This window comes from Malaclemys terrapin, chromosome 6 (genome assembly GCF_027887155.1).
Source record: "Malaclemys terrapin pileata isolate rMalTer1 chromosome 6, rMalTer1.hap1, whole genome shotgun sequence".
In the NCBI taxonomy this organism is placed as follows: Eukaryota; Metazoa; Chordata; order Testudines; family Emydidae; genus Malaclemys; species Malaclemys terrapin.
The window spans coordinates 41,790,443-41,802,931 of NC_071510.1; the positions used below are offsets into that span (position 1 = coordinate 41,790,443).

The following is a 12,489-nucleotide window of genomic DNA, read 5'->3' on the forward strand; positions in this document are numbered from 1 at the left end:
GGCCTATGAGAAATGAGTTGGTCGTCTCAAACTAGTTTCATATCTCAAAAAATTCACTATTGCAAATTACAGTAGTTAGCACTCTTGTGCCAAGGATTATAATGAAGGGTAGGAATCCTACATATTTTCCATGTTTCTGGCATATTACATACTTGTCATCTTTACTCAGTATTGACAGTTTTACACCAGCTAAGGATCTGGCCTAAGATACGTTCTAACAATTGGGCCTATAATTTTGCCTGTTTGAGAACTAACTATAAAAAGTAAGTAAAGTTGTTTTTAATAGTGAATGTTATTAAACAAGTGCAACCCCCCCTCCCTCCCCCCCGGAGAAATTAAAATTAGTCCAAATAAAAGGTCTAGCTGCTGTAGCTCAAGGACTGTGAGGTTGAATTTAATAAATAAAAAAATCATGGAAACAAAGTTACCTATGCCAAGTTTGGCCTTACGCAATGAGTTAAATTGGTTAACTGAAATAATGAGATGAACTATGCTGCCCATTTTTCAACCCACTCCCCTTTGTGGGGCTTCTTACAAGCAGACTTCAAAAAACTCTCATCTTATGTTCCTCGATACCAAAACAGAAGGAAGAGACCAGACAAAATGATTTTCTTTCCAAGAAGAAGGACACCAGGTCTTGCTCTTGTTTAAGGAACTTTGTTCTTCACCGGGCTGCGAGTCCTGAAAGTCATCATATCATCATGATATCCTGTCCTCAGCCCATCAATAAGGATACATAATTGTGGTATTTTCTGCCCTTCCTCCTATCCTCTCGCTCAGCTTTTCACCGAATCCTAAAATCAATTTCATTGCATTCGTCAGCACAGCAAGATGAGATGGGCCATCCAGCCCTGCTTTGTCTGAGAAGGTGGCCAATCAAATGACATTCCTGACTGGAATGTGAGCCAGGGTCCAGAGCAACAGGTGTTGTGGCCAACATGCCAGACTAAAGCATCCATTCATGACTGACCAGCATTCCAAGAACATGGACAAAAGCCTTATTCAAACCCCGCCTCCCAACCATCTTTTCTATCCCCTCTCTTTTTCACCTTGTGTCTGTCTGTTAAAACTGGAAAAGTAAATACCCTTCATACATCATGACTTACTTTTACTCTAACCCTTTCCTTTTCATCAAGGAAAGGTTGTTAGTAAAATAAAAAAACTAATATTTTGCCTCCAATAGAAGACTTTAATAGGTTGTAATTACATTCGTTTTGCATAATTACTCAATTTCAGTTTCAAAGTTCTTGTTTTGTTTCTTGTTCTTTCTTGCATTTTAATCAATAACTTTCTAACTTTCGAATAAGTGCTTTTGGGTGTTTGCCAAAAAACGGAGTGAAGCAGCGCCTCCAGAAAATGAACTGTAACATTGAAACAATGTTGGACAGTGAAAAGATTTAAAACACCTTAAACTCTTTTGACTCTTGAAATCAATAAAACAGGTATCAACAATGGCGGAGGTGGTGAGGAACTTCTTTAGTCAATGTAGCCTCTGAAACACACACACACTTCCTCCACCTTTCTGCCCTAATCTAGCTGGTTTATAGATTTGGCTTCTCTCATGACAGAGAGCTGATCATGCACTACTGAAGTCAGTGTGAGTTTTACCATCTACTTTTGTGGGCAGAAGACCAAACCCCTGCAGAGGAGGAGGATACCTTAAACAATTTATATCACCTCATTAGAAAAATGGATCAAAGTTGGATACTATTTCTCCAAAGATTCAGAAGTTGGAAGCTTCAGCAGAACAAAGGGAACACTTAAGATATCAAATTATGCTATATTTAAATATTAAATAAATGTTATTGAAAACATTAGTACCAGACAATGTTATGTTGCTTCTGAGATTGAAAGCCCTGGAAAAAAGTCCAGTGTCTGCAGTCTATAGCCAATAGGCTTTAAAAAAAAAAAAAAAAAAAAGGAATACTAAAAATAATCTTTTTACCTCAATGCTCAAATTATTTGAAAACTGTTGGATGAAAAATTTAATCCTGAGTTAGCCAAAGGACTTTTAATTTGTCTCAGTTCAAACTTTTTGAGAGAGACGGGTATACAGAGCAGGGACCTTTCCAGAACCCTACACCTTATTTTCAATATTCTCAGAAGTTGCATTTTTAAAAAAAATAATCAAAAGGTGAAAAAAAGGCTTGATTCCCCAAATTTAAGACCCAGTTCTGTAAGACTAATATTTCAATTTTCAAGTGAAGCATTTGTAAAACCTTTCTGCTCAACATGCAAGTTTTTTTTTCCAGCAAAACTTAATACTAAACATGATACTTAGATATCTCCCTCTTTTTATGATTGAGTACAAATTTGTGTTCCCACAGCTTACTTCTGAAATCTTAACTGTAAAACTAGCACTTGGAGGAAAGACTGTGGTTTTGAAAATCACTATAAATTCTTATCTTCCTGATTACTGAATTGAAGCAAATCAACAGAGCATTTATTAGACTTCAAACTATGTCTTTGATTGAAATAGGAATTTGTCCTATGTAATGTTTATGTGGAGCTGTGAATAGGTTTTTGATTGGCCTAATGTACTTCCCTTGGTGATTTCCTTTTTGGTTAATGTTCTACTGATTGTCTTGTAATTCAAGACCACTCTCAGATGCCCATACTTTAAAAAATAATAAAAAGCTAAAAAAAAATTAAAAAGTAAACTCACACTAACAACCAATAGAACAGAAATATATTTCCGTTATCCTCAAGTCTCCTCTCTTCAGTTTACACAACTTTCTCTTTCCCCCTCCCCCAAAACTCACAAAATATACAAAGAACAAAATGCATACTTATTCCAGATGTGAATTTCGACTAGCATGAGGCTACCAGTCTCTGAATTGGGAAGTCTGTTTTGAGTAAGATAGGATAGTTTAAGTGTAACTACTGTCAGGGAGAAAAAAGAAAAGCAGCAGTGTTTAGTAGAGGATTTTTTTTTCTTACTGGTTGAAACAAACAAGCCTCGTCATCCAGTTCACTTTTGGCTCCTATACACTATGCAATGCAGGTCCTGTGAATAAAATTGTTTCCACCATTTAGGCTATCCTTCTTCTGTGTATTTCAAATATAATTAAATATATTTGCTAGACAGCACTACTGCATTTTCATAATACATTCTATAAAGCCAGAAAATGTAATATGATTTAAGTTACTCTGGTTCACAGTCTTTAACTTTTTGTTACAAAAACAGCCCTAAAATTGTAAGAATTTTATTTCCCATTCTGTAACAAAAATAAAAATGAATTAATCTGGGGAACAATCGATGCATCATTCACTTCCACTCATTCCCTCTACTTTGATACAGAAATAACGAGTAGATGCAGCACCAGTTCTCTCACAAATTCTATTTAGAGCTGTTTTGTCATGAAGACACTGGGGGCTCAATCCTACAAAGTGCACAACACACTCAATTCCATTAAAGTCAGTGGGAGTTGAAGGTACTCAACACTTTGCAGGCGCGCTTGGCATCTTGAAATATGAACCCACCTATGAAGTGTGCAAGTTAATGTTAGTTGTATTTATAAAATGATATAAATTAAACATTTGTATAAGGCACATCATCATCAGTAGGGTAAGGAAAAGAAATTTTAATATCCAGCTTCTGAAATTTTCCATTGTATTTTTGCAGTGTAAGCATTACAGCTTATTTTAATTATTACAATGCAATCAGAGTGATTTTTTAAAAATATAAAACCTTGATCTCAAAAGTATTGGCTAGTGGTCTTTCACAGCAGTTAAATATTGATTCCGCACATCTCCACAAAATAACAGATTGTAGTAGTTGGATAAGGGAAGGATGCAAGATTTTAACTATTTTAAAATGAGTCAAATTTGGGAACTACATGGCTGCACAGTCTTCACTTTGCTTTTTGAACTATGTAGTTTGTTTCTAAACCAAAACAAGCATGTTCTCTATCTTATTTTAAATAGCTTGACAATAATATTGTGATTCTATAAAAAAGCACACTCTAGTCTCATTAAAAATTTGCTTTAGAATGTTCAAAGCTTTGCTGGCTTGAATGTAAGGTTGCTATTCCTTTGTATATCAAGGAGTGTTACAGGGGAACACCCCCTCCCACCCCGCCAAATCCTACAACTTCTGAAGCATGGAAATAAACATTTAAGGGTGGGTAGAGAAATATTAAATATTGCAAACTCTTGTGATTTTATCATAAATCTTGTGATTTTGGGGATATCTCCAGAAGCTGCAAACCAGAAATTGCATGAGAATCTCAGCTTTCATTTATTTAAAAACATTTCTACCCCTCATGGTTATGGAAAAAAGCTGATCATGAAGTGAGTGAATCCTAAAGTCTCAGAAAACAGAAGGGGGGGGGGGGGGCAACACTGATGATTAAAAAATAACCTCATGATTTTAAGTCACTCATGATTTTTGAACACCCGAGGTAGGCAGTACTAAAATATTCAAAATCACTCATAGTTCATACATACAATTCCACTGTACTATTGTAAAATCAAATCACATATTCAAAAAAAAAAAATCTTAACTCCACCTCCATATACCTCTCTTGTCTCAGCCTAAAACACCAGACACACATTGCGACCCAGCTTAGCCATCCTACATTATCATAAAGACTACAAACTCTGGCAAACTACCAACCACAACATATGGCCACACGCAACCACACACCACCTCTAAGTTCACTCTCCCATAATTAGCCAGAGACGACATCATCTTTATGTTCTTATGGGCCCCATCATCATAGTACCTAAGCACTTCACAAATATTCATGAATGTATCTTGCTTGTTACTATCCATATAAAGACCAGAGATTTGAGCCTCCCCACCCACCTACCCCGCATGGTCTAGAGATTAAAATAGGTCACATCTTATTTTCCATGTACATTTCAGAAGCAATACACCTTTTCCCCACCCCACCATCCCAGCCATATGCAAAAAGTCAATCTGCTACATCCACTTTCCCTATAATGGCTGGAAATCCCACTATTCATCCTTTGAATAAGAGTCAAAAAGTCTGTCCCCTCCTGGACACAGTCTACATGTTCACCTACATCCAATCCACTCTATAAATACAGGCCACACACCTGTTCATCACAGCAAGATAGAACATTATCTAATTACCACACTAGAGAGAAGAGAGTCAACATGTTTACAGTATGTATTACATTTTGATTCACCATTAGAACTAGCCAAAACTTGGGATTTCTGGTTCACAATTTGCCGTGAACTGGAAATTCAGAAAACCTTTTGTTTCAGAAACACCAACCACGTGGCATTTCTGAAAATAATTATGCTCCTTAGGAGCCCATCACAGGACTTCCAGGATCCCTGCTACACATCTGGGAACCAATCCCCAGGTTCCTGAAAGTTTTGGCATGGCGGGGCTGCCCTGCAGCCACAGACCCTGGAAGTCTGGGCTCCACAGCAGCCCTCCAGGCGATCTGGCAGGAAACCAGGCAAGTTTCCAAATGAAACCTACCTGATGGACAGGGTTCCATTGGAACGCTGCCTGTGGTACAATGAAAATTCATTGAATCTAAAGAGTTTCATGAAACTTTATGGGTCTGACAAATCTGCCTCTTCTCTGATGAGCTCTAGTCATGGTCAGCATACAAAAATATGGTTAGTATTATGTCTTTGCTCTCTACACAGCATTAAGGATATGATGAAGCCATATGGACACAATTGGACTCCAAGTAACTGTATTTGCTACCTCCCCTCCACCCCCCAGTCAGAGAGTGAATCTCTCTCTCCCCGCCTCTCCCTATATATATATATATATATATATATATAAAATAAAATTTAACTACTCTGTTAGATACCTGCTGCTTCTGCAATTGAAGATATGAAGGCCCAGAAGAGGGCTCCCAAAGGGATGCTACCCAATTCCTATATACTACAGTTAATAGAAGCATATCCTTGCTAGATGGATAGTGGGAAGCCAAAGAGGGACAGAGTTACAGTTATTTTTTGGAATAGGTGATGTAAATGTTTTATATGTACACTTACCCAAGAGTTTTAAGGACCAAGAAAGTATCTGACTATTTTTCTACCTTCCCTTGTAAGTGAGCAGCTAAATAATTATACTTATTACTCTTATTAACAGTACTATTATATAGCACTTGTCATCAATAAACCTCAAAGTGCTTTCCGATGGAAGTATCATTATCGCCATTTTACATATGGAGAAACTGAGGCACAGAACAATGAAGTGACTTGCCTAACGTCACCCAAAAGTTTATTGGCAAAGGTGGGAATAGAATCCCAGGTCTGCTAAGTCCCAGTGCAGTGCTCTATCCACTAGGCTACACTGCCTCATTGGTTAAGATTTATTTATTTTTTAACTCTAACATTCCTTGGTATACATGTGTAGCAGAGCAACATTAATTAAGATTGAGGAAGTTTTTTATTTAACTTCCCTGTTTACAAAAAACAAAAATAACAGCAACAAAAAACTTACTAGGCCAATATAGAGGTAGTAGCTCCACAGTGTCTTCTCTCCCGCCATTCCAAAATGCAATCTGGGCATGACTACAAGTCCCTGTTGCCCCAAGCTCACACTGTTCAGCAAAGCTCATGAGCTCCAAAGGATCTCTGGCTCCCTATGGCTTCCATTTTCTGGCACAGCTTTGGAGTTCTGCAGAATACCTGTGTTTATGGCTCCCCTCCTTTAGCTCCTACATTGCATATGGCAACGTATCTTCAGCATTCCCATGACCCCTCCACTTCTGCACAGACTTTATAAAGCATCTGTTGTGCCATGCAGACTTCACATTGGTATACTGTACATGCTTTAATTAAAGCTGCAAGGTCTATATTGGTACATAATTTTCAACATTTAAATTCAATTAGCCGATGCTTTACATGTTAGTGGTATGTGACTGTGTGTAAAGTTTGAAGATTTGCAATCAATCTGTTTTTAGCTAGAGGGACGACTCTCTCCCCAAAAGTGGACTCAGAATAAAATGTCAAGTTTTTAATCATTCATAACTTAACAATGGTAGGAGTAATAGACTTCCAAGGTTCTGAACAAACGGTCTAGTGATCACAAAATTACTTACCCTGTGCAATGTTAGAAGTCAACAACTTTACACCTGTGGTATAATGGAACTCTCTACAGGAAACGTAAAGCTCCTCTGTGCAGGAGATGGTGCTTCCTCAGGGGCTGGCCCAAGACTGTGGAATGGACTTCCACAGGAACTAAGGACCATCACAAACCTCACCTCCTTCCGCTCCAAAAAAATTCCAAAACACTCCACTGTGCACCCACTCCTCCACTGAGGGAAAGGATAGGAGAACAAACTCATGACAGAAGTTGTCACGATGCTTAATGCACTACTGGAAAGCACTCGGATAAGATGATGAGCATGGTATAAAACCCAGATAGAACAGAATAAATGGATGTGATGACAGGACTTATGTTGGAAATCAGGGCTCTGTTATAACTACAGATCTGCTGCTACAGAGTGTCTCCATATTGACAGTCATTTTTAATCATCTGTAGCTCAAAGACAGGGTAACCAATTTTCCTTTACACTTTGAAGAAAAAAATAGTGTGCCATTCTACAATGAAGCCATTGCTACAAATAAAGCCTACAATTAATAGACAAACCACGCAAGTCTGCAAAGACCAGAACAGAACCCTGGTTCTTAAGCACCAGAAAAACCAATCTGCTATTCCTTGAGCTAAGAGAAAGCCTTCTACCTTGCTTAAGTAGAGGAGGAACCTTAATGTTTGCTCTAAGCAGCAACCATCCACCAGAGGGCAAAGTACTCATACACAATAATCATTACAACAAATATTAATAAGTTTGCTGAATTACAACTTTTTGCCTAAACTTAGCCTTTGCACAATTTTGGAAGAAAATTTAGTCACACAGAAAGTTTGATGGGTTAGAAGTCATTTTTGAGCTACAGATACACTAAGAAACAAGTCAAGATTTCAAGTCAGCATTATGTCTTTTAAAATAACCTATTTTGTAAAGAGAAGACACATCATGACCAATTTTATTCACCCTTCACAGAAAAGTCCTCCTTATCTTTTAAAGTAAATGTGACAACTTTCAGCCCAAATCAATTCTAACAGCCAAAGTCATAGGGGGCTAAAATAAGGCACACAAGAGAAGTGTTTGCAATCTTAATCTCTCTCCTAATACAGTAACTACTCAAGCAGCAAATGATAAAACTGCCATATGGCTCTAAAAAGAATCTCACCTCGCACCTGGTCTGACAGTGCTTAGGGTGCTGTGTGAATGTGCAGGAGGTGAGGACAGGCAAGATGTGCAAGCCATCTAAAGAGCTACAGTTGTGGATGTATTCCCCTCTTTTGCCAAGGATGGTACTGCCCCCAATGCTAGTCAGTGTCCCAAAGCCATAATTGAGCCCTTAATAAACTGAAGCCTGATCCTGTACTCACATGAGTAGTCCTCACTGAAGTCAAACACTTGCATGGTTAAGGAACTGCCTTTGGTGAGTAAAGGCTGGGAGGATCAGGCTTCAATTCTGTCCAAGTATCACATGTAAATGCCAGCCTTTATTAGATTAGCATGGCAGCACCGGGACAAATCTGTGAATTGGATCAGCAGCAGAGAAACCAAAGCAGCATAAAAGGGTTTGGGATTTGTTATGGATTTCAAAGGCTGTTTAAAAACTTAGACTTGATCAAAACAATGTCTTCATTGTATTTTTCAAGATTTCAGTTGGGTCACATGATCCTTTTCCAATTCAAATATCTGTTAACTTTAAATGCTGGTAGAAAAATAAAATCCAGTGTATTTAATGGATGATGATTGTCAGTGCTTATAAAAGTCAAGCGTATCTGAGGCATAAAATGGACATAACCAGTCAGATATCCAATCTTCCAAACAATGGACCTCTAAATCCCAGTCCATACCATTTTACTATCCTTACCTATGGTCAGTTTTGGAGAGAGAGAGAGAGAGAGAGAGACTGACAAATGCTACATTATCTGATTGTTTAGTAATGTGGACCAGTATCTACTAACAATTAGAATGAGATCAGACTGATTTACACTATTGACCCAAACAGGATCTTAATCTGCTGTACCACCTAGTCTCACACTCCCTTTCAGCACTTTTTGGGCCTAGTCTTCCAAAGTGCCGATGGGAATTAATGATTTCAATAATTTCCATCCCACCATCAACCTCAGCCTAGATCAATCCACACAAGCGGTCCATTTCCTGGACACTACTGTGCTAATAAGCGATGGTCACATAAATACCACCCTATACCAGAAACCTACTGACTGCTACACTTACCTACATGCTTCCAGCTTCCATCCAGGACACACCACACGATCCATTGTCTACAGCCAAGCTCTAAGATATTTGCTCCAATCCCTCAGATAGAGACAAGCACCTACAAGATCTCTATCAAGCATTCTTAAAACTACAATACCCACCTGCTTAGTCTCTAAGGTGCCACAAGTACTCCTGTTCTTTTAATGGGAGTTAAGAATGCTCAACACATTGCAGGATAGTCCCAGGGTTCATTTGTTTTGCTAATTGATAGCACTCATTTTCCTTTCGTAGCCATTACACTTTCAAAGTTTTTTTTTTTTTTTTTTTTAATACTGTGCTCTCCCTAGCCCCAGATCCCTTCCCCCATTTTTTTCTTATTGAAAGCCTAACGTACTAGCAAATAAGTGTATAAAATACACCATGCATTGGACAAAGTGACCAAAGTTCTCTTTACATTTTGACAGAGCATGTGCACAGATTAACCCTTTACCTGTGCTTGCCCCTTTTGAATCCTAAAATAGCATGACACATTTGCAGACAACAATAAAAAGTGATTGGAGGGCTGATCCTTGCCATTCACAATGTATGGAAAAAGGGAGGTATTTTCTTGGATTTTATTTATGAGACTAATTGAACGCCACAGCTAACAGTGGTTGGACATGATACATTGCCTTGCAGCATTACAACCAGACTAACACAGGGAACCAGTGTGTGAGAAGTTTTAAGTGTTAACATAAACACAGAGTCAAGTTAATGCATCCAGGGAATGGTTTGCCCCCCACCCCCTTTCAATTTTGTTGCTTTTACCCTCCTGTCTAGGGAGGAATCAAGAGCTTCTCCTTCAAGGATGTTAAACAAAGACCTATTCTATCAATGTCTGGTTAACGTTAAAAATTCCGTAGCACATACTTAAAATAAAAATAAAACAGGAGGGGGAACAGCCCTGACATTCCTTCCGGCCAATACTTTTCCTCCATAAAATGAGTTGATATCAAAAGGTCCTATGTGCTATTTACAAGCACATAATGGCAGCTATGTTTTCACTAAAATCACAGTTAGAACCTGTATCTAATCCATTACTTCGTAGGACATTGTGAGATAGATAATACCATTTACCCCACTATTATCAGCGGGGTTTGGTGCTGTACAAACAAATGGAGTCACAGCGCCTGTCCAGCTGCAGCGTCTCTCCAAACATTGCTACTGCGCTCATCACCACAGTATTGTTATTTATTACTTGTACTGCAGGAGTAACAAGGGACCCCCAACGACAGCAGGTACACAGAATAAAGCCTCAAAAGCTGACAAAATGCAGTGTTTTCACCAGATGCTAAGTCATGTCCTCCTCCATTCAGTCACTGTGACAGCACCTGAAGCCGAGAATGGTGCATGGAGTAACTGATTCAAGAAGGGACTTGTCACTGCGGACAAGGCAACTACTGACTACGCAGGAAGAAACTTCTGTCCTGCAACTGAACATGAAAATCAGGTGGCCGCAGTCATTACACCGGATCTCGGCCTCAGCGTGAGTCTAGAGAGACAGACACTCTGCAACAAGTTGTGCTGCCTGCCGCGGGGGGAGAGCGATTCCCACGTTCAGAGCAGCCGCCCAAGCTGCGCTCGGCGCAGCAGCCGCGCAAACGAAGACGGGCTGTGCCGAGCTGCCCAGTGCGCACACACGCCCTCCAGGGGAAAAATCCTCGTGCAAAGCAAGCCCTGCCCCTGGAGGGGCGAGCCCCGGGGCAAGCGGGACCCTGCTCGCCGGGCAGGGAGCTCCCTCCCACGGCAGGGGAAAGGATGGAAAACAGCTTTCAACAGCAAGCCGGGCGCTCCCCATGAGCTGCCTTGTCAGGAGCGACCCCCCGCCCGCGACAGCCACCAACCCACCCACGCATCCTCACAACCGCGCGTGCTCAATACTTCACCGTCTGTCACAGTCACGTCTGCATCCTCCTCGCCCGGCTGCACCGCCAGCTGGAGCGCGCCCTGGTTGGGGCTGGCAAGCTGCAGCCCCCCCCGCAGCTGCTCCTCGCTCACCAACAGCAGCTTCACGCTGTACTGCAGGAGCTGGTGCTGCTCAGGGGCAGCCATGATCCCTGCGCCGCCCAGCCTCTGAGCTCAGGCGGCTGCCGCTGCTGCTTCCCCGGCGCGGCGCGCAAGGGAGCTGAGGAAAAGGGAGAGACGGCGGCTAGGTTTCACTGATAAACAAGTCCCACAAAGACACCTCCCGGCTCTTTCTGGCATTGGCAACGCAGCATTCTCCCCTCCCTCCCTGCCTCTACAAAGCCGGCTCAGCCACTAGCAGTTTCCCAACCGCTTGGGGTGAGCCCTGTTTGGCGACATCTCGGCGCTTGCAGCAAAACAGTGACATCTCCTGGCCACCGGCGTGGCTACACCTGCGGACTGGAGGGCAGCCATGGCTTCCCCCACGACTCTCCAGGCAGCCGTGCAAAAGCCCGTCTCACGTGAGCAGCCCCTCGGTGGAGACGCATCGTGAGGCCTGGTTCAGTGCATCTCAGCCTCCTGAGGAAGGATTTTGTGATGAAACATTTAAAACCCCTTTTCCCATCTAAAGCACCCACGTTCCGAATGCAGCAGTTTGCCCAAAAGCTGGGTGATGTGTGAGTCACTCAGAGCAGGGTGTCAATGAAGGTCACAGTTCACATTCTAAATGTGGGAATTTGAAAACAGCAAAACAGCTGGGGGTAAGGTTCCTTGACCCCAGCTTTTCACATTTTGGGGAGATAAGAGCAGTAGGGGTGGAAGTGGTTTAAATGGGCCATGTCCAAACTAGACCCTATTTTAAAAATTGTATTCTGGACTTAATTTTTGTGCTTTTCAGAATGGTTGTGAAGCTTGCCAAGACATTCAAAAATTCTCTGTCCTGGCAGTGTAAAAACTGTGGGCATTCAGCATGTAGCTTGTTTGCCCTATGTCCACTGAGAACTAGGAAAGAAAAAGAAAAGAACCTCTTTATTTGGAATGTAGTAAAACACAATAAGGCTCCAATCCTCTAAACTCTTAGAGTGGAATCCACAAAGGGATTTAGGGTGCATCTACACTGCAAAAGGAGACCTGTGGCAGCCAGTCTCAGAGCCTGTGTCAGCTGACTCAGGCTAGCAGTTTAGACAGCAGGACTTGGGTTGGAGCGCAGGACCTGAGACCCACTCACACTTGCTGGGTTTCATAGCCCCAGGTTCCAGTTGGGCCCAAACATCTCCATTGCTATTTTTAGTCCTGTAGTGTGAG

General features: G+C 41.1%; 1 pseudogene; it reads right to left on the reverse strand.

Annotated features, from left to right (window-relative positions):
* The window catches only part of LOC128839540 (histone-arginine methyltransferase CARM1-like), a 117,459-nt pseudogene extending 105,905 nt beyond the window's left edge, over positions 1-11,554 (reverse strand).
* Between the last annotated feature and the right edge of the window lie 935 nt (positions 11,555-12,489).